General features: G+C 41.8%; 1 protein-coding gene across 11 annotated transcripts in view; it reads left to right on the top strand.

The window, feature by feature from the left end:
• The window catches only part of FAM110B (family with sequence similarity 110 member B), a 108,485-nt gene that overhangs the window by 54,123 nt on the left and 41,243 nt on the right, over window positions 1-13,119 (top strand). The window lies entirely within an intron of this gene.

Below are 13,119 nucleotides of genomic sequence, written 5' to 3'. Positions count from 1 at the left end.
ACCTAACAGTTTCTTTGAATTTTTGCTACTGACTAGAATAGTTACCTTGTTGTCTGCATTCATCTGGGTTTTATTTCCAACATTACTTCTTTTATGCAGACTTGGAAAATAGCTGTTAAGCTCAGACAGGGAGGTCCCAGGTTGTGAAGGCATGTTCTCAGGGTGTCACGTATTCCCTCATTGCTTCCAAATTAGCAACCAGAAGCTTCTTTAAGAGGTTTTAAGCTAACTTTTGTCTTCTACCTTTTTAACAGGCTTTTATGAAGTATATATCTTCATGACCTTTGTTACAGCATCCCGTGAAGGAATAAGTAATGGTTAGTTAAATAAATATAGAAAGTAAAATCCCCAGCTGAATTATGTATTTACCATATCCAGACAGCTTATTTTCAGGAGAGGCTGACATATCTTGCATTTTATTTTCTGCTTCATGTGTTGAGCTATCAATATTTGTAAGTAACATAAGGCACAGCTGGACAAAATGCTATAAAAGTTAGCATATTTGTGGTGGTGGATACAGCTACCACCACCACCTGATGGAACTGGAATACTGCACCAGTAGCTATTAAGGTGTGGACCTCTTTACTTCCAAAAAGAGCTGTGATGATCTATACAAGCGTCACCAGAAAAAATGACAGTCATGAAACTAGAGCTGGTGACACTATAATTGAAACTTGCAGTGCTTTAACAGCAAGGAATAAGCTACGTTGTTATTGCTTCTCTCTTTTTTTTATAATAACCTCTTTTTTCTTCTTGGTAAACAAAGAAATTGAAGCAACAGTTCATGTGGACTGCTCTCTATAAACAACAACAACAAAAAAGTTGCCATCTTTGTTGCTATAAACATATTTTAACAATAACCAGCTTATTGCTACAGGAAATCTAGCATGCTTCAGATTATTCTTCATGAGATTTTATATTCCCATTTTGCCAGCAAGTTTTTTAAGTTTTTAATTGCTCTTTATGAGGAGCTGTGTGCAGTACGTGTTTGCTGTGTGGCTCTGCAAACTGCCCTTATTTCTGATGTGTTGCTCTGTAATTAAATCTATAAGTCATTTGTTATGTGAAAGGGAAACTTCCCTTTCCGACCCAGAATGCGGCGTGTGGTATGCGTACGCATGGTGAGAGCAGAAAAGTATGTTACAAAAATGAGTATCTCAGCTGCTGGAATGTTTCATCGTATGTATATAACTGGCATAGAGTCACTTCAGTCATCTGTCACTAAGATATGTTTGTGTAGAAATGAGTATGTTGTTAACGCTTTCAGTGTCATACTGGTAATTTCATTATAACCCGATGGAAATAATCATATTCCTTGAAGAGGAGTGTTTTCAGAAGCGTTGGTTTTGGCTGCTAGCTGAAGATGGATATATGCAGTAAGCTGAGTACCAGTAATAAACAGCGTTACACTACCTCTGGTTTATTAAGGTATTATGTCTTTTTAGCATTACGTGTATAAGTGAATTTTGCATCAGTTAAAACGATACCAAACCTAAAAGAGAAGGGTGATGCTTAAGGTTAATGCATTTTTTTTTTGCGGTCTGTAAGCAATGAGAGACTCCAGAAGGAACGGTCAAGATAGGGATTTAAGATATTACCAACATGTTTATTTTGCAGGATTTGCACTTATATGCCGTGTTGTTTTTAAAGATGAGTAGCAGTAAGTGATCTGTGTAAAGGTTTACGTTAAAATGAGAACAGTGCCCTGAGGCACCTTTCTCCTTTTCCTCTGTTTTTGGAACCGACTCCAATTATCACTCTGCTGACGGAATGTCAGTCTGCTTAAGTGGTCGACACATTCAATAGGATATCTGTAAGTGCTGCTTATAACACACTGAAAGTTCATGGGAGATCAATAGCCTGTTTGTTCCCTGTGTTTTGTTGGGTGAAGGTCTTTCTTCTTGTAAATCTCATAACTTTGGGGTTGGGGTGAGCAGGAGGGGCCTGGACGAGAAGATGAGGGACGTCCTTTGCGAGGTGTGTGGTAAGTAGAGGAGGCCTCACTGTCCCCACACACTTACAGCACCGCTCCAGCAACACTGATGAACGGGATCCAAAATGTGACCGTGTCTCCTGTGTGGAGATGGCCGGGCAAAGAGGGGCAGTGAGAAGAAAGCTCCCCTCCTTGCCAGGCAGCGCGAGCAGTTGATGGGGAAGTGGCTCCGATGGGGCCGCGCTTCCTCTCCTGTGGGCCTCTCGCTTGCCTGCTGCAATTCATTCCAGGGGCTAACTGTGTGGAGCTGGAGACATATAGAGGATGAAACATGCATACCTCTAGGCACCTTTGTGTCAAACGTTTGCAATATATAAAGGAAGATTGTGTTCTATTGATCAGGGGGACGCAAGCAGCAATATTTTCTTGCTGTGGTTCTCGCAACTGCAGTGTTTTCCCTCAGTTGTATACATCTGGCGGAGGAGATTGAAAACAAAATGGATATATATCTTTATTTTTTTTCCTATGTTTAATCTCCTGTAACAATTAATTTTAATTGTTTGTAAATGTATTACCTGAGGTATTAACATGGCTTGATAGATTTAATGTAGAATGCAACTGGCAAATCATAATCCTGGTTGCTGTTGTCTGGGTAATGCTGGCAACAAGATTCCTGTCTCATTTCTCATTGTCTTTTGTGGATGTCTTTCAGCCACCTGTAGGCACCGCTGCTTGCTGCAGTCTTTTCACAGAGCAGCTGAAGTTTTCAACCCAGATCCTCAATTTGTAAACATGTCATTTTTAAACGTGAATCATCTATTCCCTTCCATAACTGACATTGCTTGTTGTGCCTGATACTTCTGTGGTATATCGGTTTATTAATTGAAGCAATATGTTATTTATACTGCAGATGATTATATGACCGTCTATTTTATTGGCTGTATATCTCTTGGGTTTTGTGGAATGGTTTTTACTGCATCCATTCCTAATGAGAATGTGCATACTACAAAATCTCAATGACAAAAAAGAAAAGGATGATAAATTACTGCCTTTCCTTTAGAGGACCTTAGCATTTGGGAAGTTGGTAGACTAGCCCAAAAATCAGGTTATTCTGTTCCCTTGTTAGGAAGTCTGTATGAATGCTTTCAGTATCCAAGTCATGCAGTCTGTGGTACAACTTATATGGATTAATAGTGCCACTTAAATGGAGAGAAATTTGAATGTGCAGGTTTGCATGGGTATGTATGTTTTCAGAAGTTTGGGAATGTTTGGCTCCTGTATCTGCTTGCAGTCAATGGTTATAATCAGCTCTTTTAAAATCTGGGTACTGTTATTGTAGGTAGTGATAATAAAGTAATGATAATAAAGGAGAGGTATTAATATGATGAGATGGCTGATAATTCAGACACACAATATGATACGGCCTCTGTCCCAAAGCATTCTCTGCCTGCATTATCAAGACAGAAAAAGGCAAGAGAGGAAGAGAAAAAACAGAGATGAAGATCGAAGCGTCTTTTATGTGACCACAGGCTGTGGGCTTGCAAGGTAGGCTGAACAGTCTGTGCTTTAGGGTCATAAACCATCACTGCAAATGTCTTTTAAAAGGGTGAAAAAGATCAGTATAACTGCTCCTGCCTGTGTAAGCACTGACAGTACAAACTTGCCAGGATAAGGATGATTTCCTTCTGTCTCAGTGTCATAATTGGCACTGGGTATTTTGGGCACTGCAGTCATCCAGAAATGAGTGTGCAGCTTTGTATTTCTACTGTGATCTTACAACAGCAGTCTAATCAGAAGATGTATGAGGGACTCGATAAATTGCATCCCTTTCTCTTTCATTACTGTTACATCAACACTATTGAAATCCGTGTGCCTTCCCCTCTGCCCCCCCACTTTCCTTTGGCATATTGTGGAATGCAGATTGCTGCTTTGGCCTCTGAGTCCCCAGGGACTTGGTGAAGCCCAGCGGAGGCAGTGTGCTTGCTGATAATTTAATGTGGAAGGCAGGTATCGTGGTTGGTGCAACAGAACAGGACCTTGAAGTAGTAGATGGCCCCATTGTCCTTAAACGTTCAGTTCTTTTTCTTCCCGGTCTCTTTTCTAAATTTGTCTGCCCCGTTTTCCCATTCAAATCCATCTTCTCTTTTGTATTCACTTTCTCCAATCAAGCTCTCTCTGCCTTTCAGCTTCTATCTGCCATTCAACCCTCTGCTCTGTGACATCTTCACAATCACCACTCCCTATTGAGTGGGCAATATCTAAAAATACCTTGTAGGTGGAGGTGGCCAAGAAGGGCATGCAGGTGAAGAATTCAAGTTCTCCTACCAAAAAAGACCTGATTTTTTTTTCCCTTGTTTTGTTAATTATTTGCTTACTGATGGAAGATGTCCTTGGCTCCTGCATGGAAAGCTCATTTTGACAAACGCGAATCTTACCCCTGACCTTTCCAAGTCTGGCATGTCTGCTTTTCTTCTCTTACCTCTTTACTGAAAACAAGTGTTGCTCTTCATCTTCCTGTCATCCCCCTGTCATCTCTGCATGAGGGCTTTCCAAAGTGATTAATGAGTTTTGCTGACTGTTTTCTGAAAACAGGGCCCATGTCTTTCGATCACGTCTCCGTGCAGGTACCCCACATCCTCGGGGCCTCTACAAGGTGGTGACCTGAGGAGCTGCCCCTACCCCTCTTGTAGGTGTCGCAGGCAGCAGCGGCACAGCACTGACCTGAATCTTCACAGCTTCGCTGCTGCATACAGGGCTGCAAACCCCGTGGATGCTTTCTGGCCTAGTGTCACGTCGGTTTTGCTCTTCTTTGCTGGCTACTTGGCGAATTTGCTGCGCTGGCTGCCTAAAGGGTCCTGCGGGAGGCCAGCAGCTCTGATTCTGCCCCGGGAGGAGGTTTTGTGTGTGCTTACATCAAGTCCTTGCAGAGCAACAGCCAAGCAAATAGTTTGGCTGAAGTATATAGGGCTTGGGTTCGTTGTCTGTAGTGTGGCTAGATAAGGGATTTTTCCTATGGTACATGTTGAAAAACTGTGGTGCTTCTTTACTATTGACTGTGGTTTTTAGCTCTCTAAAGAACCTGAGTTTCTGCAAGTATTTTCTCTTTCCTTATGCTACAAAGCAACTTACACTTTCTTATTTTACTTCAGCATGACTCTGAAGCCTAAACTTGCATCAAAAGCGTGTTTGCAACTAAGTCTTAAATCCATTCTTAGAAGACATCTACAAATACTGAATCCATCTGGTGTTGAATTACTATTGATTTTTTTTTTTTTTGCAAGCATGCTGAAACTGGATTGATGCTTCCCTCATCTCCAAGAAATACGTACATCTGCCATTTATAGCAGCTCTTCTGACTTTGTGGAACGTACTACTGGAGGCAGTAGGATCCTATACAGAGCTTTTTTTTCTGCTTCTTGCCAAAATCAAGTATGGAATTATCAACGTATATACATAACTCTTGGGGAGGAGTAAAGAGGATGGAGCCAGGCTCTTCTCAGAGGCATTCCATGACCGGACAAGAGGCAATGGGCACAAACTGAGACATGGGAAATTCCATATAAGCATAATAATTTTATTTTTTTTCTGTAAGAATGGACAAATGTTGGCACAGGTTACCCAGGAAGGTCCTTGGAGATCTCCAAAAGCCATCTGGACATGATCCTGGCCAACAGGCTGTAGGTGGCCCTGCTTGCAGCAACAGGTTGGACCAGACGACCTAGAGAGGTGCCTTCCAGGCTCAGCTGTTGTGCAGTTCTGTGATCAGAGATCTCCCAACAGCTGACCACGTAAGGCCTCTCACCTCTAGGCAAGTTATTTTTTCTATATTAATCCTGCTGTCCAAAATTACTTCATTTATACCTATCCTTATGTGTGAGTGTGCACATGTGTACATATGATAAGCATACATCTACCTATTTCTAGCTGCTGTATAAACATAACTGGAGTCAAGGACAAACTGGAGAAAATGAGATGAGAAAGGGTTGCTTAAGGAGATTATTTTTTATATTTTCTTACATATAAAAATTCCATTTCATACAGACCACACTTATTTTCCATGCTTTATGCAGCCATTGTAAATCTTTCTTACATATTTTCCCTCCCACAATAATATGTCAAGTCGGTATAGTCAAAAGCGCTATATAAAATTGCTTTACAGAAAGCTTTATTCTTCTTAGATGGCTTCAGTTGGGCACCACTTATACAGAATTACATCTTTGTTAGGGACCGTGTTAAGCTTAAGTGGGCAGAAAGTGCACAGAAGGAAATCTGCATGAGAGAAAGAGGAGAATAAAGGGTTCTGGGCCAGAAGAGGGAGGCGCACCCTCAGTGGGAGTCCCCTCCCAACAAAACGTAGCTCCAAATCCACTAGCAAACATGGAGAGCTGGGAACACTCAACAGACACTTTGTATTTATGCAAATACTTTTTGGAGTCCTAAATGCACCTAATTACCGTTCTGCTTGCTTCAGCCCTGTTTCTGCAGCCTGTGTGTAGGTCTGACATCACTGCTGAAAACTGGAAAGCTGGACAAGGCTGACTGACTACAAAAATTAAATTTAGTCTTTGGGTACGTACAAACGAAGCACCAGGCGACCCTCAGGGCAGTGTTGGAGGAAGCTGTCTACAGGCATCCTTTCTAGTATGCTTTGGGTAACTTTGTGGGAGAAGGGCAAAGCTCTTCATCCCATCCCTTCAAAGCCATTACTCCTGCCTTATAATATTAACAAGATTTCTTTCTTGTTTTCATCCCCAATTAAAGTAATTTTCTCCTTGTTTAAATGATCACCATCATTAGTATTACATTGTTTGGGGCTGAAGAGGTCGTCTTTGTTTACATCTTGGCCAAGACAAGTGCCAAAGAGTGCAGACCTAAGGTTTTATATTTGAAGTAGCAGAAACATTATCTTTGTTCTGACAAGCATTTGGATTTTTACTGTTTAAATACATGACAATGCCATATTTTCTGTTCTGACGGTCTGTGCTCAAATATGGTGAGGGATTTATTTTTCCTGCTTGTTTACAGGTTCTGACATAACATCTTAGAAATGGTACGTAGACATTTCTTGCAGTGAAGGCATTTGGAAAAAAAAAATGTTTTGAAGATGAAAGAAACCAATTTCTATTTGAGAGCTTGCTTAGTTCCTTGCTTCAGGTTCAATCACAGCCAGTAAGAAGTTCTGAAATTCTTTTTTTGTTAAATTTTGAAAAATTAATCAGATAAATACTTTAATCCTTATGAATGGGGCAGTTTTTTCCCTGCTTGTTTCATTTTAGTTTAGCAGTTAGGCCTTTTACACTTGATTAGATTATTTTCTTTGGTCCATACGACTGTCTTTCAAAAATCCTTTAGAGGTAATCTGTAATAGTGAAGAAGTCTTTTCTTGTTGGATGTCACAAACGTGCCTGAAAAGAAGGTGGGTTTGTACTGGTGGGCTGAGTCTCTCTTCCCTGCTCTCCTTTCCCCTTCCTGCAAGTATGTTTTAAAACCGTCCCGTCGTCATCTTGTATTCCAGCTCCCTCTCTTCCCAAATCTATAATGCTCAAGTGCGCTGTGGATTTCAGTTGCAAGGACTGTTTGGCTGTCTGGAGCAAGAAGAAAAAGTCCAGTTCCATGTTTACAGGTGTAAGACTTGCTTCTCATTTCCTTTATGTGATACAGCTAGAAACGTTGGAAATGTTTGATGTGAAATTCTTCAACAGAACTGGGACCTGCCTTTAAATCGAGCTGCCCCAAAAGCTGGAGATGGCTCAGCACTGCCAGCAGCGAGCACCAGGCTGTCACCGCTGTGACTGTTGCCTTGGTGCCTGGTGCTGCCCTTCCAACCTCTGCAGGGAAGAGGTGACCCAAGTGGCAGAAAGGGTTCCCCTTTGGCTACTTAGGGAGTGCCACGTAAATAGCAAGGAAGGATTTATTAGTTCTGGGGACTCGATTCCCAGCTCTTCACAATGCTTTTTAGCGATTTGCTGCTTCTGGCAGTAAAGTGCACCAGGGTGCAAGCTGCCTTCTTTTCCTCACAGCTGGAAATGAGTTTTCATTAAGCACAAGGGTGCTGTATCAGCTCCTTTTGTTAGGATGTTTTCTTGCTGAAATCTGCCAGTTAGAGGCACGGGGTTGTTGAGAACAACCATCGGATGCTGTACAAAGGCAGATCCACACCAGATGCTCTTGGAAGGAGTGCTCGGACAGAGGTGTGACTTCGTGAGGTCATGACAATAGCTTGAGATCCTTGCAGTGTTTGGTTGCTTTCAGCCAGAAATACTGGCCAGAGCACGGCTCATCACCTTGCACCACAGTATCAGGGCTTTTGCTTGATCTGGAAAGGTTTGGCAGTTCAGGCTGTTTATCAGAGGACAGGCATCCAGGGACAGTGATCCTTTATGGCAGCCTCACTCGCATTTTGTCTTCAAAACAGAGCTGTGTTTATTGTGTTAAGAAAATGTCTAATACTGAGAAAACAGGCTGATGAGGTTTATTTTTACTATTGGTTCATTTCAACTTTTTGTACTTGTGGGAGAAATCAGATGGCCCAGTTACAAATGCAGAGCTGATGCAGCCTCAAAAAAATAATTGAATTTTTCCCTCACAAAGAGCAAAACCGTGCTAGGTGTAATTCTGTTTCAGTCCCCATTGTATCCAGCATGATTTTAGCATAATTTTGGAGTCCAGGGAGATTTCCTTAGCATCCCTATTTCACATGAGCTGTCACCTGAGGTGGTTTGTATTTCTTTAAATGTACTCTCCCTTGAAACTTAATCCTTAAATAGTTTGCATACGTTTTGAATGGTTGAGTTGCCTCTGATATGGGTGATTTACAGCCTTTATTTCTGAATAGATGTGACTTTTGCCTGTATAAGTTGTAAGTATATAAAAACAGAGTTAAAATGTAAGAGTCTGTTCCAAGTTGTCCTCTGCTCAGCTGATACCGTGAATTTCTTTTTGGGGTCTTTTAAACCCCTGAAGTGTCCTAATATTTCTTACCAATAAAGGTCACTTTCTTACGTAGCCGGTGCAGTTGCTATTAAGTTAACCTACTGAGAGCCTTATGTCTTAAGGAGCCCTTATGATGAACTTTGCAGACAAAGTAGCTCTTATTACTAGCTTCCTAAATTTCTCCCTAAGGTAAAAATTCTGCAATCCACTTGAATCAGAAAATATTTCTATTCTTCCCTTAAACCTATTAATCTTTTAAAATAGTAATGAAAAATGAATGCACAGAAAAGCAGTTATACAGTGTACAGTACTGGTATACTGTATTATACGAATACAGTATTAGTGGAGTAAAAACTGCTCAGTGTTTCCTACCCCTGCTTTAATTCTGTCAAGGTTTTTGCAACCCGGTGCAGTCTGTATCTTGTTCTCCTGGTGTTGCGTGTCCAAGGTGCAGCCTTCCCTATCTGCCCATGCTGTGAAATCTTCCATCCGCCTGTCTCATCTTACTACTAAAGTACCTCGCCATCACTTTTCTAGCCTGGATGAAAGCAGTCTTGTCCCATTTAAATCAATTCTGAATATTGCATGAAAGTGCATTTCCCAAGCCTGTGGCTTTGATCGTATCATCTCTCTTTACATCTTCTTGTTAGTTCTTTCTTCTCTGTCATAGCCAATACTGAAATTCCAATATAATACCCTAGCATTATCTATCATCTCTCACTTGTTATCAAAATGTTGGTTTTCTGTCTCCTTAATGTCACTTTGCCCTTATGCTTTTGAACAGTTGTGGTGCTGCTTTGTTTTACATCCTTTCCACTTGGGAAGAGCTAACACTGTTAAATCGATTCAGTATGCTTCGCTGTGTCTTGGTGGTATTTAATTTACCTTGTATCACACAGCAATCTTGCAAAATGAGTATGACTAACTTTTCGATTAAGACCTAGAAAAAAAGTCTTTTCAGGAAGCCCTGGATTTGTACTTGTAGCAGCACATCTCGAGAACGGTATCTGCTGGGAAGACTTCTCTGTGCAGATGTTATGCAAAAGCTTGTAACACAACAGAAACTTGCTTAAGCGTCTTCGCTGACTAGAGAGAACAAGTCTGGCCCAGTGGCATTTCGAGATGAGTAGATTTGCATGCCATGAGAATTACCATCAGTTAGAAAAGCAAATTGTCCTGTGAAGGAAGATAAAGGGTAAAGTTCATAGCAGATAAGGTACAGCTTCAAGAATGATGAAATAAAGTACAACTTTTTTATGGTTCTGCTTGGTATTGAAGATCCAAAGCAAACTGGGTATGCATTTTCTGGTGCTTCACAAAGTAATTTGTGCAGGTACTGTGGGAACAAAGGTAGCCGTGCTATTTTGGCAGACTTGAAGCATTGCTTTGTGGCCTAATATGAGTGGAAGCTGCCTTGCTTCAGGAGCCAGATACTGGAATAATAATTGCACTTCTGTTCCACTGACCAAGTGCTTTTCTCCATGTACAAAACGGGAATGACACTGGTCCAACCCACAGTGCGGTTCCAAGCATTAAGTAACTGTTCAATACCATTCTGGAAAGCCAAAGGGTTTTTGTTGTTGTCCTTGGTGCCTTTGTTTTATTTTTAATGGATGCCTGAAAGTCTTAAGTCCAGTCTTGTCTGCCAGATTATTTAAAACCGTGCTACATTCACCAGTTCCCAGACAAGGTAGTTGGCAATGCTACTGTGTGGTAACTGCATTTATGATAAATAAATACAATAATCATCTTATTTGTTGAGATACCTAAATCTTTAACTATATCTTCAGTGTTCCCATAAAAACATTTGGGAGTATATGACTTAAAATAATCGGGAAGGTGCTAATCAGAAAACTTCTCAGCAAACAGTGGACTTCTTACTTAAGAGTTTTTATTTCTTTTTGGTAAATTAAAAATTTTACAGATTCCATGGAGGTCCTGAGTGAGATGTTTCTGAGACTCTGTCACAGAGGTGTGAGCACTGCCATAAGTACAGCTCAGTCAGTAGTGATGACGTGGAGCAGGAAACCTGTTCTGAAAGGTAGTGGGTACTAATTTATGGGGAGAGGGGAGGACTAAAACTAAGGAAATTCCCATTTTAAGGTTTTGAAGTAAGCACTGGAAATGAGATGCACTTTAAAATTCAGACACAACTCTGATACATTTCTTAGAAATTTTGTGGCATATTTCTTCTGGATTTACAGAGGGTACAGCACTTTTTTTGCTTACTTTACTGTAAAGGTAGTATGTGAGAGAAATGCATGAGTGCTGGAACAGACCCAGTAAATGCACAAAACCAGGGGATGAGCCAACTGCTAGTTCTGGCCATGTCTCTCTCCTGCAGTGTGGATGTATAATTCAAAGCACTACAGAGTGGGTTTTTTCTCTCCTTCTGTGGGGTGAAGCTTCTAAAGCAGAAAAGATTTATTTTCAAACAGCTTCCTTATATCATCTGTTGAAGTTCATATAAATTGTGAACACAGAGGTGGTTTATGATGAGGAGCAGAGATTCTTCTAAGACTCTTCCAAAATCTGCATATATGTGTACACGTGGATACAGGGTTTTGAAAATCTGGAAACTCCAGCTAGGAAGATGCTGTGTGATCATGGAGTCCAAAAGAATTGTGCAATTTTGCCATCGCTTCCCACTGAAACTGATAACAGGCATGAGAACTGCACGTGCTGGTCGCTGCTGTACATTGCCTGGCTTGGAAGGACGAGTGGCTTTGCATGTCTTAGAAACCCAGTATCTACCACAGAAGGGCTACTCTGGGGGCAACTTCTGAATCTTGATCGCTTTTTTAAAGCAGTGCTGCTTTATTAGGGGTGTGGTGACCGAGGGAAGGGTGGAGCCGGCCTCTTTGCAATTAAGAATAGTCTTGTTAGCAGCGCACTTGGCTTTGTCTCCCTGTGGTTCTGGGAGTTTCGAAGTAGGTGAGCAAGGAGATGTGTGCTGGTGTTGGGGTCGGGGGGTGGAGGGGGCAGGCTGAGATGGTAAGCCACTGGCCATCGTATTTGAGAAGTCGTGTCAGTGTGGTGAGGCTCCCACTGACTGGAGGAGGGGAAGCATGACCCCTTTTGAAAAAGGGAAAAAAGGAAGACCCCGGGAACTACAGGCTAGTCAGTCTCACCTCTGTGCCTGGCAAGATCAAGGAGCAGATCCTCCTGGAAACTCTAAGGCACATGGAAACTAAGGAGGTGGCTGGGGACAGCCGACATGGCTTCACGAAGGGCAGATCGTGCCTGACAAATCCAGTGGCCTTCTACGATGGGGTTACAGCATTGGTGGATAGGGTTTGGAAAGGAATTTAAAGGCCATCTACTTTCAACTCCCTGCCATGGGTAGGGACACCTCCCACTAGTCCAGGTTGCTCATAGCCCCATCCAACCTCCCATGGCCGGGGGGTGGAATTAGATGATATTTAAGGTCCCTTCCAACCCAAACCGCTCTATGCTTCCATGACTGTGTGTCCAACAGAGCGGTGACACCTCTTGTGTCACCATCTATGCTTTTAGAGGCTCGTGTGCCAGTTTGTCAAGTGAAATCTTTTGGGTTTTCCCAGCAATTGCTAAGGAACTGGAAAAACACTCTAAAATTGTATTTTTTTTTCTTACCCTGGGACTGTCCTTGGGGCAGGGAGAGGAAGGGGGGGGCTGGGCTGTGTGGAGTTTCAGGCTGGCAGCAGCTATCTTTCCAAGTGTCACTTCCAAGGTGATGGAGAAGAGTCCCAATTTTCTTGCTGTGGGCCACCGTTGTAAATTCATAACTCTTTCATACTGTCACAGCAATTCCATTTTTTTAATGCACATAAATATTATCCTTGACAAGAGAGGACACTGTATTTTAAGCGTTCCTCTGACAGATAGTGAAATACTACAGTAAAACTTCTGTGTCTTAGGACAGGCAATCACATATGCAGCAAAGGGACTTGAAATAAGAACTTTCCTGCTGCTGACCGGTTCCCAGCCCTTGTTAGAGGAGGGGCACGCTCCTGCGGTGCACATCACATGGAAATAGCTTTATTTCTGTACTACCCCGGCAGTTTGCATAGTATAAAAACTGCCAGATGTGTGAACTATTTTAGCCGTCAGCATGCTAGCTATTAAGATATAAATTCTACCATCAGTATTTTGGATGATTTCCCATAAATTATGATTTACATACGATGATTATGTTCAGATTATTGCAGCTTGAAATTGGCTGGCGTCACGTGCACTTTTATCATTGAAATACGCTGTCCTTGCTGGCAGTA

Source organism: Anser anser, assembly GCF_964211835.1.
Source record: "Anser anser genome assembly, chromosome: 2".
Lineage (NCBI taxonomy): Eukaryota > Metazoa > Chordata > Aves > Anseriformes > Anatidae > Anser > Anser anser.
Note: the sequence above shows the minus strand (reverse complement) of the source record. Positions and strands in the feature narration are given on the sequence as shown.